Source organism: Ceratotherium simum, chromosome 30 (genome assembly GCF_057802395.1).
Source record: "Ceratotherium simum simum isolate JZ-2026a chromosome 30, ASM5780239v1, whole genome shotgun sequence".
Lineage (NCBI taxonomy): Eukaryota > Metazoa > Chordata > Mammalia > Perissodactyla > Rhinocerotidae > Ceratotherium > Ceratotherium simum.
The window spans coordinates 12,656,321-12,669,937 of record NC_141929.1 but is presented as its reverse complement, the minus strand read 5'-3'; the positions used below and the strand labels follow the sequence as shown (position 1 = coordinate 12,669,937).

Sequence of the window (13,617 nt, the reverse complement as noted above, 5' to 3'; positions counted from 1 at the left end):
GTCAACTTTCAGCATAAGTCATTCACTCAACAATATTAACTGTAATTTTTGAGCATGGATCTTGCTATAATCGCCTTCACCTATTCCTCCTGTTTAATAATAATAATAAAAAAAGATATGCAGATGCCCTCTGGTTAGAGAAGGCAGAGAACAGGAAATTTCCTCCTTTCCTCTGCCTCAAAATCCCTTGGAGAAAAAACAAAACAAACCAAGAAAAAAAGAGAGAAAAAGTAATTTTTATGGAAGCAAGGATATATACTGACGCTACAAACTGCAAAGATGTGTTGACTATTATGAAATATGAGACAAGTGAGGACAGGAGGAACCAAAACATTTCTTTTCAGCTATCAGGGAGGTTAAAGATTCCCCTGATATCCTGTGACTGAGTCTAGGATAACTGTTCTTAGTTCAGAGAGATGGGATACAGGAATGTGAGCAGGCAGCATCCGAAGATGGCTGAGGAGATGCTGATGAAGGAAAAACTGTACCATTGAATGTTTTTATTATCTACAACCTCACCTACAATCTAAGTGGAGGTGCTTGACCTAAAGAAGGTGGGAAGGTAAATAACAGTCGCCAGCTCAAAAGTTAATATATAGATATTACTGTGAGCACACTGGCATTGTGGATACTAAAACTGAAGGGAGATATACCCCAAAGACAGAAGATATAACAGTTTTGATGAGAGCATGTTTGACATAGCATGCCCAAGTTTGTTATAGATGCCTCCCTGAGATATATGGATGAATGAGAACCAGTCAGAAAAGAAGCAGCATGAGGTCTGAGCACAATCACCCCCCCACCACAAATCAAAAGAGAAAAAGAGTTAAAATATAGGAAGAAAAAGAATCACACCAAAAAAATAATAAATTGTCCAGGAAAGGAGAGGGAGAGGTCACCAAAATAATTTACATAGCCAAAATCTCCCTAAACAAATTACTTAAAGAAGAGATAAAAATATTTAAAGAAAAGATTATATGACAAAAGAAGAAAACAGAGTGAGGAAAAAAATTAAGATATTACAGAGATGAAATCCATATATATATATGGAATATATATATAAAATATAACATATTATATATAATTTGGAATAAAATATGTAAGGGTAGCCCCTACACCTCTATCTATCTATGTATCTACTATGTATCTATCTTCCAAATTAATTCTCCAATATAAAATTGAACAATATTTTTTTTCCTGAGCTAAGAGCTTGAATATGTCCTGTGAAAAGGCACATCTTGTCTTGTCCCAGGAAAAAAAGTTAATGTCAAATTTAATTGGTATTTTTGGAAATGTAGGTTTTATTATCATTCAGGTAAAACGAGGCCAACAGATCAGGAGACAAGTGCCACTGAATAGACAGTTTGTTACTCACAGTTCCTAGAGGAGGGGACACACCATGCGGGAGGGCCACATGGGGAAGCACCAGGGTCAGTCAGGAGGCAGAGGGAGCGAGGAGAAAATGTGGGCAAGAGCTGTTATTGTGGTTTCCATAGGAAGGAACGGATAAGGCAGAGTAAGCAGGCTTAGGATTGGCTCGTTTGAATAAATTCAGCATGCTGTGGGGTGTAGGGGCTGCACCTACTTGCCTGTTACCTGGTCTTGGGGTGAGTCAGGCAGGGGAATACTGGCCTGAGTGTGAGCCCCCTGTGAGACCCAGTTAAAGGAGGTGGTTGAAGGATGGGCTTTGGGCTGGTTGATTTGTATGTAAAAGGCAGGCTCTTGATGGAGTTGTGTGCTATCACTAGGAATTTTGTTAATCCTGGGAGGAACAGTTTCTACGAGCATCAGCAAGGCCCCAGATGTCAAAGTATCAGGAAATACAAAAAATAAAATAACATTATTAATATAGTTTGTAGTAGGGAGGGCTCTTAATAGACAGTGAAATGCAATTTTTTTTTTATTTTTTGGTCTTTATTATGGCTTTTTTAAAATTATTTAAAAAAAAATTTTTTGTTTATTGCAGTAACATTGGTTTATAACATTGTATAAATTTCAGGTGTGCATCATTATACTTCTATTTCTGCATAGATATCATGTTCACCACCCAAATACTAATTACAACACATCACCACACAGATGTGCCGAATTATCCCTTTCGCCCTCCGCCCTCCCCCCTTCCTCTCTGGTAACCACCAATCCAATCTCTGTCTCTATGTGTTTGTTTATTGTTGTTATCTACTACTAAATGAAGGAAATCATATGGTATTTTACCTTCTCCCTGTGACTTATTTCACTTTGCCTAATACCCTCAATGTCCATCCATGTTGTCACAAATGGCTGGATTTCATCGTTTCTTACGGCTGAGTAGTATTCCATTGTGTATATATACCACATCTTCTTTATCCATTTGTCCCTTGATGGGCACTTAGGTTGCTTCCATTTCTTGTAGCACTGGTTTCTTGGTGACAAACTCCTTTAATTTTTGCTTGTCTGGGAAATTTTTGATCTCTCCTTCCATTTTGAATGATAACCTTGTTGGGTAGAGTATTCTTGGCTGTAAGTTTTTTCCTTTTAGCACTTTAAATACATCATGCCATTCTCTTCTAGCCTGTAAGGTTTCTGCTGAGAAGTCAGCTGATAGCCTTATGGGGTTTCCTTTGTATGTAACTTGACTTTCTCTTGTGGCTTTTAGGATTCTCTCTTTATCTTTAATTCTGGACATTTTGATTATGATGTGTCTTGGTGTGGGCCTCTTTGGGTTTATCTTGTTTGGGGCTCTCTGTGCTTCCTGTACCTGGATGTGTCTTTCCTTCCTTAGGTTAGGGAAGTTTTCATCTATTATTTCTTGAAATAGAATCTCTGCCCCTTTGTCTCGCTCTTCTCCTTCTGGGACACCTATAACACGGATGTTAGTGCGCTTGATGTTGTCCCAGAGGTCCCTTAGACTGTCCTTACTCTTTTTAATTCTTTTCTCTTGTACCTGTTCAGCTTGGGTAATTTCTTCTAGTCTTTCGTCCAGCTCATGGATCCGTTCTTCTCTATCCTCTACTCTGCTTTTGAGTCCCTCTAATGAATTTTTCATTTCCAGTATTGTATTCTTCATTTCTGATTGGTTCTTTTTTATATCTTCCATTTCTTTGTTGACATTCTCACTGAGTTCATCTATTCTTCTCCCCACATCAGTGAGCATCCTTAAGACTCTTTGTTTGAACTCTCTGTCAGGTAGGTTGCTCATTTCTGTTTCACTTAGTTCCTTTTCTGGGGTTTTGTCCTGTTCCCTTACTTGGAATGTATTCCTTTGCCTCCTCATTTTGCCTCTTTCCCTGTGCTTGTGTCTACGTATTAGGTAGGTCAGCTACGTCTCCTGCTCTTGGATAGGTGACCTTATGTAAGTGATGGCTTAGGAGGCCTTCCATGTGCTTCCCTCAGTTCTCAATGTTCCAGGGGTGACCCCTATGTGGGCTACGTTTGTCCTTCTGTTGTGGCCTGTTTGCTCTCCCTGTAGGCACCCAGGAAGGCTGAGTTATGCTCCTGGCCAGCTGTTGTAATGCCAGCTGCTTGTAGTTGTTGTGGGCCCCTCAGTCTCTTTATCAGGTGTGGGGAGCCCCAGCATAGTTGGCTGCAAGTTCTAATACCACATTTGTGTTGCAGTATTTCTTTTAAGTTAGTAGGCCCCCAGCGTGGCAGGTTGTTAGGCTCCAGGCCTTACAATTGCTATAAGCCTCCAGCCTTTAGGTCTCTTGTCAGCTCTCTGAGGACTGCAGCTGGGTGGGGCAGGCCTCAGGCACGGGAACACCCAATTGTTTCAGGCTTTGGAAGGTGGGGCAAACCCCCATGTGGGTCTTTGAGAAGTACAACTCTTCTGCAGCTGACAAGCCCTGCCGCCCACAGGTCCACACACACAGTCAACACAGTCCTGCCCCGTGTGCGCGCCCCAACCTCCCGAATTGGACCCAGTCTCTCCACAGCGGGAGCCCCACACACTCCACCACCGCCCCACACTCTCCACCCGCTCCTTGTGCATGCCCTGCCCCACTGAAGTGGGCTCAGTTGCCAGGCTGCAGAGAATCCAGTCACCAATCTATGCAGGCCCACAAGTCGCCTGAGGGCTTGTTGTTGGGTGGGGCCAGTCTCTAGGGTGGGCTGCCCGCCCTGGCTGAGCTGGATTAAATCAGCGCTCTAGCGGGTGGGGCAGACCCTGGGCTAGCAGTCCCCAGGGAGAACTCCAATGTTCTTGTCAGCACGGCCACACCAGGCCACAACAATGGCCGCCGCCAATGTTCCAGTCCCTGGAGAGGTCTCACCTCTCACCGAGATGCACTCAGGGCCTATCAGGTGAGTCTCTTTTCACCAAAGCACTGTGCGCCTTTCTTTCTGGTGATTTTAGGTTGCTTTCTGAAACAGGTGTGTTTGCATGTGGGCCCTTTAAGAGCCGGTTTTAACGTCTTTGTGCACCAGCTTTTCTGGGGGTAATCCCCAATGTTTTAGTGGCAGGCAAAGTCAGATATTATGCCACTCGTCACGATTGTGCTGGGTCCACAAAATGCCCACAGCGGGGGCGCTCCCTGGCTCAGGGCCCCGCGCCTCCAGGGAGGCTGCGTACCTGTGAGCTGCTCCCGGCGGCCGTGAAGCTGGCGGCTTGTGAAGGCGGCGTTTTTCCTCTCCGGAAGGGAGTCTCTGCCTCTTCCACCTCAGTTAGGATTGTCCGTTGTTGCAGGAGTTCCTCTCATCCAGTTTTCAGTTCTGTTTCAGGGGTAATTTTTCCACTAGTAGTTGTAAATTGGCTGTGTCCGCGGGAGGAGGTGAGTTCCGAGTCTGCCTACGCCGCCATCTTGACCAACCTCTCAGTATCTGAATTGCAATCTTAAAGAATTGTTTGCCATACTATGCCAAAAATGTCACTTGTGCATGTGATGTAATATTTATTTAATTAAAGTCTAATGAAATCACATTGCAGGCATACCTCATTTTATTGCGCTTCACTTGATTGCGCTTCGCAGATATCGCATGTTTTACAAGTCCCTCCACCAGCTAAAAGATACAACTCGCTGAAGGCTCAGATGATGGTTAGCATTTTTTAGCAATAAATTATTTTTAAATTAAGATATGTGCATTGTTTTTTTAGACATAATGTTATTGCACACTTAATAGACTACAGTATAGTAAACATTACTTTTATCTGCACTGGGAAACCAAGAAATTAGGGTGACTTGCTTTATTGGAATATTTGCTTTATTGCAGTGGTCTGGAACCCAACCTGCAATATCTCCGAGGTATGCCTGTATGTATTAGATCATTAGAGTTACAGGGGAAGACACTTTTGACAATTTCATGTTGTAGTGCTCAAAAAGAGGTTTATTTTTCCTTAAAATTAGATATTATATGAATGCTCTGTTGAAAACTTTTATATTTTCAAGGCAGAACATCGGTAATACCTATTCTGAAAATTTGTCTTTCACTTTATGTAAATTAACACTTGAACAAAGAAGTAAGACTAATAAATTTTAATAACAAAAAATACTAAAAGAAATAAGTAGATGGATATATTTCACGTATATGCCCACAAAGACTCCAGGCTCTTAAGAGTTTGCATATAATTGGAACCTGGTATGTGCAAAAATCTGGCTCCCAGCCACAAGGATAAAAAGGAATTTAGGATTCCAGACAAAAAGGTAAACGACAAAGGGAAGGAATATTTATTAAGTCAGTGGGAGAAGTTTTCGTTCAGACTCAGTAACATAAACAATTAAACTTACTCTGAAACACAGACTTTTTCTTTTGTTAAAATAAATGCCTTTGGTATTAAGAATCTTGGAACTGATCAGATGCAGAGGTAGAAAAGGGATGAGAAGCAAAACCAATTTATTCTGAAGAAATGAGTGGTCAGTTTATAGCACTATGTAGACCATATAAATATGAGATAACTATTTAATAAACTATCATTCAGATACTTGTCAACAGAACAACAACAACAAAAAATTCCCTGGTACTGTCCTGAAGGGGACAAGTATTATTTTAAAATAGCTATCAGTGACTAAAAGGAAGGCCTTGGGAAGGTTTCTTATTAAAATCACAAATGACACCATGTGGATGTGAGGACATACAGTCTGTAATACAAAATAAGATTCAAAATTTCCTCTATAAGTAGGAGAAATGAAATGAACCGTCAAAATAGAATGAAATTGAAGAGGGACATCCTTGGCTCATTGACTGTTCACTTCTATCATTAAAGTTTCTCATCTGAAAAACAGACATAAAATCTGTAAACAGACAAAGGACAAAATCCCTGGTCACAACATAGTTACTAGTGGCATGAAAAATTTTGATATAAAATCTATAGATGCTTGACTCACTTCTAAATGCCATGTGCACTAAATTCTTTTAAAACTCCATCGAATCAGTTTCAACTACTTGACTTTTGTTAAGGATAAAGATCTCTGTATTTTCAACAACTTACAAAACGTTTAAGATAATTGGCATTTCTTACTTTTAGATCTGTGCATTTGTTTTGGAGAGGGAAAGAAAAAGATATGTCAAATGTCTAAAATATTTGATAGCAAACACTTGCTTTCTCATGTATTCAAGTGCACTCTGTTTTGATGAGATCTCAATTCCATCTATTTACACTGAAACCCAGTCAATAAACTAATTTATGCAGGAACATTGGGAACGTTCTTAAGAAGGAATTGATGGGCTATAAATGAGTGCTGTGTTGGGGCAGAACATATATTTCCATGTACATTTTAACCACGGGTCTTAATGATCATTTATGTTGTTTAAGCCTCTTCCAGAGGTTATCTCATTTGCTGAAAAGGAAGACAAGGTACATACTGATGTTTATTTAAAAACGAGGAATTTGGAGCTTAACAGAGGGAAAGTATGGTACAAGGGAGGCAGGATAGTATTAAAAAGAGCACTAGATAATAACCTAGGGTGATACCTACATGTGTTTTGATGCCAACTGGATGGATGGGTGTCACTTGGTATCCCTTGATCTTAGCATTTGCTAGTACTGTTTTTAACCTACCAATTATTTCTAAAATTTGTAACAATTCAATACATCCTAACCATTTCCTTGCCTCCAGGATTCTTCCCATCACATGTATGCTCCCCAGCTCTATAATTCATGTAAACATTTGGAGGAGTACCACACACCCGGTGAGGGTGTAATAAATACCAGCGTAATATGTTTATTGTTAGTATTATTATTCATTCAACAAATATTTGTGGAACGTGTGTGATTATTCTGTGGAACGTGTGTGATTATTCTGCTGTGTGTCATGTTTAAAAAGGGGAAACGATAAAACACAGGCATGGTTTCTGTCTTTATAGATCTTATACTCTAACAGGGCTACAAAAGGCATCTCTTCAAAATCCATTTCTCCCCGTCATGCTGCGGCAGCAGCTCATTTTTTATAAGAGGAAATCCATTGCTCTGACACGTCACCCAAGGTCTTCCACGATCTGACATGTCCTACAACTTCAGCCTCACTTATTGCCATTTGCTGTTTTTAAATTATAGCTTTCAAAGCACTCATGTTTTGTAATTCCCTTGTCCTACCTGCAGATTACTCATGCAGAATCTCACCTCTGTGCCTTTGTGTATGATATTTCCCTTACTGGGAATTTTCTGGAAATAATATAAAACTAGCTAATTGGTGCATATCCTTTGGCTCAAATTCCACCTTTTCTACATAGCCTTCTCTGATCTTTTCTCATCCTCCAGCCTTTGGCTGTGTGTCATTACAGAATCTGGCACACTGGTGTATAACGGTGGTTCCCAGCCGGGGGCAATCTACTCCAAAGGGGACCTTTGGCAATGTCTGGAAACATTTTGCATGTTACAACTGGGGCGCTGCTACTGTCATCCAGTGGGTGTAGGCCAGGGATATTGCTGAACGTCCTACAATACACAAAAGAGCCTTTCACAAAAAAGAATTATCTGGTCCCTCATGTCAGTCGTGCTGAGGTTGGGAGGCCTCATGTTGATGATTCTGCCTCAACCACTAGGTTATGAGCTTCCAGTGGCCAGTAGCTCTGTCTTATTTGTCTTTACTGCCTCAGCATCAAGTCCAACGCCTGCACCATGCTTAATTGATATTTATTGAATAAATGAAAGAAGAAAGGGAGTGAAGTATGTGTGACCATATGAATAATTAGAAAGCGTTTGTTTAATAATAAAAACATTGACTGTATTTAGGCCAACAGCAGGGCTTCCCAATTTGGGAATAAAACTTTTGAATGGGGTGGGAGATCGCAGAGGGAATGGGGATAATGGGCAGAGAGAGCACGGGAATTAAGGATTAAAGTTCTAATAACAGAAAAGGAAAATGAAGAGGAAATATCAGAGACCCAAATGTACAGTGACATTTTCAACAGTTTAAACCCTTTCATATATGGAAGAAAGTGTTTGAATAATATTTATTATTGCAGCCAATCAAGATTAATGATATGTATAGTTTGAATAAACAAGTTATTTATCTTTTTATTAAAATTAGAGCTAATGTAATTTATCCAAATATTAGCACAACATTGATTATTTAAGATGTGCTATCTCAGATTTTCTCTCTCTTTATTCCAGGTATAAAATTCTGTGTAAGCAAATGCTTCCTTTTTACGATATTAGTTGATGGTAGGTGAAAGACTTCTCGTAAAATAAGAGCTACTTTAAACTGTCAAACTGAAACCAAATGGAAATAGTTTTGAAGCTTAAAATAGTTCTTTAAATTTTCATGCCTTTCTGAAGTGTATTATTTCAATCAATATCAGCCAGGGAAGCACTGAATTACCACTAAAAGCAGTTCTTGAAAGGAAAAAACCCCCCAAAACTTAAACAGCTGGCAATCTCATAGGAGACTGGTAGGAAGAGAAGGTTAAAAAGCTATCAGGAATCAGAGAATCCGAGACCCAAAACTTTCTTAAAAATCATTGATACTTAACTTTTAATAATATCACATTGTCCTAAAAAGGTTAGCTAAAAGCGTAATGAGAATTTCCCATTCCTACTTATAGTTAATTAAGGAAACCAATTTACTAATATATTTCTATGACATCCCATTCCAGAACTGAAGGTTCCCCCTCCCACCCCCATTTTTCGGGTTCTTATAATGTACCTTTTTTTTAACATCAAAAAATAATTTGTGAAGTTTTTACACATGAATAGTCTCCACATAGATCCATTTTTTATGTTTTCCCCTTTAAAAGCACTTTAACCAAAACTACCCATCAATGAAATGCTCTCCACAGAAGACACCTTTAGTCTTTTCTACTTTTTAAAATATGTCGTTATATTTTAAATCACCATTTTCATCAGAACTAAAATTTTATAAGCAAAATATTTTCTAAAACTCTTTTTTTCTTTGGTACAAAAGAACTTGAGAGACTCTGACTCTTAATGCCACCTATTGGTTATCACTTAATTGCAGAAATAGAAATTTCTGACCCAAAATTTGTACATGGTTGGAGTAACATGAAGACATAGTGGCTTACAATAATCTCCTATATGCCTGTAGGAGGCTGATTAATGGCCACCTGAAGATACCAAGTTCTAATCCCCAGAACCTATAAATGTTACCTTATAGGGAAAAGGGGTCTTTTCCTATGTGATTAAGTTAGGGATGTTGAGATGAGGGGATTATTCTCTATTGTCAGTATGGGTTGTAATTGGAATAACAGGTGTTCTTATAAGAGGGAGATTTGATACAGACAGAAGAGAAAAAAGCACACACACGGAGGAGAAGGCAATGTGACCATACAGGCAGAGATTCGAATGATGTAACCATGAGCCAGGGAATGCTGGCTGCCATCAGAAGCTGGAAGAATGGATTCTCCCCTAGAGCCTCTGGAGGGAGCACAGCCCTGCCGACAACTTGATTTCAATCCAGGGACACTGATTTCAGACTTCTGGCTTCCAGAACTGTGAGAGAATACATTTCCATGTTTTAAATCCCTAAATTTGTGGCAATTTTTGACAGCAGTCACAGGAAACAAATACATGACACATTGCATCAACACATATCTTAAAGAATAGATGGAAAAAAAAGACAAAGAATGAATTGGTCCATGTAGGAATGTGAGTGAGGCCAATTCCCCCAGTTCACATAGAACTATAGAATCAGGTTTAGAGGTGAGTTAAGAAATCATTTGGTCCATGTTGATTTCTAATATAGGAACTCCCTGTAATAACTTCTCTTTTGGTTGATCATCAAGCATTTACACAAGTCCTTTCAGAGACAGCAAGCTCACCATTTTTAAGGCAGTACACTCAGTGGTTGGCCAGCCATAATTCCTTGAAAAAAAAATGCATGCATAATGATAAAAATGGAGACAAGACCTATTTATTCATTTGACAAATATTAATTGAGCATCTGCAATGCATCAGGCAACACTTCAAGACAGTGGGGTACAGCACAAATAAAGAAGAAGAAAAAGAGATCATTTTGCAATTTGTTACAGTAGTCACGAGATACTGATATATGTCTGATATAAATTAAGTGGAAATAAAGCATTACATGGTGCCTGAAGTAAGAAATCAATAATGAGAATAAAGAAATACTAAAAAGAAAAGAAAAAAATGAGGTTGTTGATAATAGTATGATGAACTTCATACACGCAATAAGATGTTGAGGGAGGATAAGTTTTACAAAAATGAAAAATCAGGCCGAATATGAAAGCAATTGCTTTGACATGCATATCAAAAAGTCATTGATAACCTCTGGGCAATGGAAAATAAATGGGTTTTCACACAAGCGTAGTTGTTTTAAAAGAAAGAATACAAATAATTCATATTAGTTAATTATATCATTTTGATTTTTCTGAGAAAGGAAAACATCCTGAACTCTATTTAATAAATATTACTATAGTTTACTCATCTGTTTAATTTTCACATGACTGTTATCCTCTTTGTTCAACATAGCGCTGAATAAAGTTGCTTAGAATACCATGTTGTGGCCTCTCAAAATAATACAGTCAGATCGTATAAAAGGAAAGAGTGTGTAGGGTATTCGTGGGGAAAACCACGACCAGTAGAGGTAAGAATTCAAATGCCTGAGACTTAAAGACTAGATGAGGCATATGAGGGAGAGCTTGGTTGGCCAGGTTGAGACTTGTTTATAACTGGGAAACAGGAAGCAGTTTACTTTAGAAGTTAAGCAAGTAGAAGAAGAAGGACATAGCAACAGGATCATTAACGGAAATAGCTGAAGGCAGACGAGAAGTAGGAGACAGGAGATACGAGGTTAGTGAAGGAATTAGTCAGGAGCACTTGGACTGTCTTGTCCAGTGAGAAACACAGCGAGAGAGAGAGGTGGGACAATTCAAATGAAGAATCCACAGAACTTACTGACCTTTTGGATAAAGGGTAATGAAGAAAGATAAGTTCAACAGTTCTCCAGGATTCTCATAGTAGATGATCGGGGAAAACGTGAAAGAGGAAAAAAAATTATGGAGGCGATATGTGGTCAGATAAAAAATAATGACTATGAACTTCCAAATAGAAACATTCAGTGGGTAATTAATGTCATGCAGAAATGGAATAAAATAAGAAGCTAGAATTCTGATTTTCCCAAATGAAAAACACCAAGAGGCATCAATCAATTTTATATTCTGACTTGCTTTAGCTGATGGATTTAAATTCCTCTCCGGTTCACTTTCTCTGACACTGACTAATAGTGCGAGAGATGGACATACGAGACTGAGCACAAAAAAATACGGTGTGTGGCTTTGGTGAAGTGTTCTATTGGCCTAGAGATGAGAAAGAATTCTGTCAAGCTGAACCTGAGGAGCAATTAAAAAAAAAGTCTATGATTGATGTGAGGAATAATGTTTGTAATGGTAAAACTCATTAGCAGCAGTCTTGCAAAAGGAACAATTGGAATTGGATTATTTGATCATGGAGCTATGATTTCAATGTCAGTGGCAACCTGGGATGGTAGAAAGACCAAGGGATTGCCTTGGAATTGGAATTCCAGTGCTCTAGTTACAAGGTTTGTTTATTGGGAAAGATACTCAACTCATCTGTATCTCAGTTTCCTTATCTGTAAAAATAAATATTTTTATAGGGATATTGTAAGGATACAGTATCCTTACTGTGGAAAAACAATATGGCAATTTCTATCACATTTTCTGGCTCTTCACAGGTACTCAACAAAAGTTAATTCTATTCTTTATACCCTACCCACCTCCCACACACACACAAGGAGAAAAAAATCTATTTTTAATAGGTAATGCCTGGTTAAGAAAAACGATCATATTTATATTGCTTTGTAAACAAAAGTTCAAATCAATACATAGGTAATAAAACTCTACCCTCAAGCTTATATTGTTGTACCTTTGAATCCCATAGGTAGACTGAACATTTCTCAGGTTTTACATTACATGGAGATAGAAAGAACTAGAAAAAAATATAACATAAAACAGAAGACTTTTTTTTGGAAATGTTGAGCTTTGGTGTTCAAATTTTAGCCTTCAAGAATTTATTGGACTGTAAACTGATTATATGAGCACTTTTCTGCCAATAAAGTATAGTTCAATAAAAAGTTTAAAATTTTTAAACTTTCCTAACATAAAAATCATCAAAAGTAATAATAGCTGCCATGTATTAAATATTTAATATGTGTCAATGATTGTGAATATATTATTGCACTTAATACTGTGAAAACAAACATTTCACATTCTGGTTGATAAAACAGTCTAAGGTTTAAGCACACAGTGGCAACATCTATGTTTTAACACTTTAATAAAATAGCTTCACTGTGCCCACAATTAATCAAGTCTAGGAAGCACAGAGGTATTTAAAAATTGTTGTGTTATATAATAGACACTCATAAGGGCAGGCAGATTAGCCCATTCAGAGCCTGGAAAAGAACTGGGGACAAACATACTGCAAGATGCATAAGAATTGCTTAAGATGGACTTTGAATGGATGGTTAGGTTGGAATCAATCCAAGTTGTCATTGTAATTTATTTAATCCAGAGCATCATCCAGCATTTTATTCCATGCAGATTTTAGGAGTCGAGCTTCAAAGGGACACTGGATTGGAATTCTTTAAAAGGGTACAGGCATGACTAACATTGAGAAGAGTGATTACAGCTTTTCAGAAAGAGTGCTGCAAGCTGGGTCCCGTTAGATTTCGTCTCTGTGAAAAATACTCTGATCACTGAGAAACTAAGACAAAGTACGCATCTAAGGTATAACTTTAAAGCATACAATGAGTCACATTTTTAATCTGTAGTTGGAAAGGAAAGATACATCTGACATTTTTGTGAAACAAATTCTATGATTTTTTTTTGACCCGAGGAAGGGTAAAGCACATCTCACCTTTAGTGGCTGCCTCTATTTTGTTATTTAAACACTATAAAGTAAAAATGTTTTAGACCAGCTCCAAGGGGCCTTGGGCTAGAGCACTAGGAGATGGCAATCAATAGATATTCAAATTACTCTATGACTTCGATGTTTGAAACACTTAAAGGAGAAGACAATGTGAAATTAGGTAAACTAGCAACATACTTAACAGAGGGTGGTTACACAGTTCATTAAGACAGACCATTAAGTCAATATGCAATGTCTCTGAGCATTTGTTTGGGCCTCTAGCTTTTCATAAACTGATCTCTGCCTTGCAATAATTTAACTGTTTTTTTTCTACGAACCAATACAGTATATCAGCAGATGTGCAG

The 13,617-nt window shown here is 38.4% G+C and overlaps 1 long non-coding RNA gene across 3 annotated transcripts in view; it reads left to right on the top strand.

Moving 5' to 3' along the window:
• Positions 1–4,212: 4,212 nt before the first annotated feature.
• LOC147913087 (uncharacterized) overlaps positions 4,213–13,617 on the top strand; it is a 31,821-nt gene continuing 22,416 nt past the window's right edge. For 2 of the 3 annotated variants that reach the window (XR_015549116.1, XR_015549117.1), the window contains exon 1: positions 4,213–4,278. This is a non-coding gene — a long non-coding RNA (uncharacterized LOC147913087). Of the gene's footprint in view, positions 4,279–12,945; positions 13,132–13,617 lie in introns of all 3 variants that reach the window. The other variant, XR_015549118.1, reaches the window with a different exon arrangement.